We start from the raw sequence: 2,997 nt of genomic DNA, 5'->3' as shown, positions 1-2,997 counted from the left end.
AGCATTCCAATTAATCAAAGTTATTATTTTAATATTGTTTATAGGTCAAAATATGCTTACATTTATGCAGAAAAAATAAAATAGTACAATGAAATAATTTGCAGTGTTAAGTTTTAATTTGTTAGTATTTGCATATCAAATTCTCTCATTAAAGGTAAATTACATCAAAATTTGTGGCAGGTTTATTTTTATTAAACACATTTACATTTGCTCTCTTTAATATGATGTGATTTAGAACTTCTTGTGATCACTAAGTTCCTAATTTTAAAATTAAGCACATTTTATGCCTCCTGAAAATGTTATATCCGCCTTGTATTCTAACCAAGAGGACCCTTTTACCTGGCATACTTATAGAATTGTTTAAGCCTACTGTTGAAAAAGAAGCTATATCTGGCTAATATAATAAAAATAAAATGTGTTGAGAATGGGGGGAAAAAAGAAATCATGTCCTTTTCCCCTCTGAGCAGCCCCAAAAGCCCTCTGCCCTGGGTAATTAGGGTAAGGATTGTACTAGGGCAAGGGGCCCTATGACTCAGCCGCTTAAGATTAGTAGCCTCTTTCCCCACACCCTCAAGCAATTAGAGTAATGACCTACCTAAAAGATGGAAGATTACTTCAGTTAATGGGAACTATCCCTGTGGTCACCTTTGACCAACTAAAGAAGAGAATCCTTGAATGGAACAGTCAAAGAGAGATTGAATCATTTTAGAGAAATGATTTTCTAAAGGTATGCTAAAATTTAAGCTACTGCTTTTCAGGTTGATGAAGCAAATTGCTAAATGTTGGCCAAACTCAAGCTAATTGCTCAGTCTTGACTATGAAATAATCCATGTTCTAGAATCTTACAAATGAAAACTTCGAATGACTTGTGATAAAGATATGTCTGAGAGCGTGAGGGGATTCTGACAGTTTATACGTTTCTTTTTTCTATGAAAAAAAAAACCTTAGATATTTAATTATGATAAATTAACAACAATTATTTCTGACATGCTTATACCTACAATTCAGAGTACAGAAATTTCTTCCACTAGAGTAGGGATTGCTTCATTATCTTTATCCCCAGCACCTAGCTTAGTATAGTGTAGATCTTTAATAAATGCTTGTTGATCGATTGATTAAGATAAAGAGAGAGCCTTGAAGAAAAGAAGACCAAAGTTCAACTCTTGCTGCTGAATCATAAGATCTTTGTTACCCTGAGCAAATCACTGAACTTCTCAGTAGAGCATAAATTGTAGGGTAGAGGATGCTCTCATTGGGATCAATCAATCAATCGATAAGCGTTAATTAAGCACTTAATATGTGCCGGACATTATTCTAGGCACTGGAGATAGAGAAAATGTAATAACAGTCACTACCTCTTTCCCTTCTCTCAAGATGGTGGACAACAAGCCCCCAAAGGAACCAAAGGAAAAGGTCAAAAAGGAAAAAAAGAGAGAACAATAAAGATGTGGCTGAAAAGGGGGCAAAAAAGCCTCAAAAGCATTGAAGTAGGAACCCCGTCTTGGCCTGAGGGATTGGTGGATACTCCAGGTCTGCAGTGTATTCCCAGAGAGCCACGTACAAGCAGAAATATGCTGCACCAAAAACCCGGATTGAAAGGAAAAAGAAAGAGAAGGTGCCTGCTACTATCTCAAAGCCAGTTGGTGGTGATAAGAATGGAGGAACCCACGTGGCAAAGATCCGCAAAATGCCTCAGTATTACCCTACTGAGGATGTGTCTAGAAAGCTGCTAAGTCATGGCAAAAAGCCCTTCAGCCAACATGTGAGGAGACTTTGTGCTAGCATCAAGCCAGGCACCGTTCTGATCATGTTCACTGGCCACCACAGGGGCAAGCAAGTGGTTTTCCTGAAGCAACTGGCTAGTGGCTTGCTACTGGTAACTGGACCTCTGACCATCAACCGTGTTCCTCTGAGAAGGACCCATCAGAAATTTGTCATTGCCACCTCTACCAGGGTTAACCTTTCAGGTGTAAAAATTCCAAATCATCTTACTGATGCTTACTTCAAGAAGAAGAGGATCCGTAAACCTAGACACCAAGAAAGAGAAATTTTTGACACAGAAAATGAGAAATATGAGATTACAGAGCAGCACAAGGATCAGAAAACAGTGGACTCTCAGATCCTGCCCCAAATCAAGAAAATTCCTCAACTCTGTGGCCACCTGCTTTCTGTATTCTCTCTCTCCAATGGAGTTTATCCTTACAAACTGGTTTTTAAATGCCTTCCAGAGAACTCTTATTAAAATATTTGGAATAGCTAAAACAAATTAAAAAATTTTTTAAATTAAAAAAAAACAGTCACTACCCCCAAATACTTTACATTCTAATGGAAGTGACATGCATATAAGTTGTTATATCCAAAATACATTTCAAGCAGATACAAGGCAACCTTCAAGGGGAAGGCATTAGCAGCTAGATAGAAAAGCATCTTCTAGAAGTGGACACTTATTCTGAGTTTTCAAAGAATAAAAGGATTCTGAGAAACAGAGATGCAGAGAGAGAGCATTCTAGGTATGAGGCATAAGCAACACAAAGGAATAGAGAGGTGTCATTGTTTGAGAAGAAGCAAGTACAGTTGCATGATTAGATTGAAGAGTACATGCAGGGATAATGTGCAAGAATACCACTTAAGTGAGAGGGGAGAAAAGAAAAGAAAAACAGAGGGCAGGAATTAGATAATTAAATAGAAGAAGGAAAGAAAAAGAAAGCAATGTTAAGTAAAACCCCAGAACTAACAAAAGGCTTGACAGTTGAGGAGACCCGTTTAGGGCAATTGAGAGTGAGGAAAAGAAAGCCTGTTGGAATGGAATTGGCTTAAAGTAGATTGAGCAAAGCTAATCAAAGAGCCAAAGAACATCTTAAAAGAGGAAGAAAAAAATTCCTAATGAGGAAAATAAGACAATACAACAGACAAAAAAGGAGGAAAATATAAATCCAACTCTCAAATTTTTATTTGAATGAATTAAGGAACGTAATGAAATAACAGTGAGAGATTGAA

The 2,997-nt window shown here is 37.1% G+C and overlaps 1 pseudogene; it reads left to right on the top strand.

Moving 5' to 3' along the window:
- Positions 1-527: 527 nt before the first annotated feature.
- Positions 528-2,242, top strand: LOC118836895 (annotated as a pseudogene).
- Positions 2,243-2,997: the final 755 nt, after the last annotated feature.

The sequence above is a fragment of the Trichosurus vulpecula genome, chromosome 2, assembly GCF_011100635.1.
Source record: "Trichosurus vulpecula isolate mTriVul1 chromosome 2, mTriVul1.pri, whole genome shotgun sequence".
NCBI lineage: Eukaryota > Metazoa > Chordata > Mammalia > Diprotodontia > Phalangeridae > Trichosurus > Trichosurus vulpecula.
This window is presented reverse-complemented; position numbering and strand designations above follow the sequence as displayed.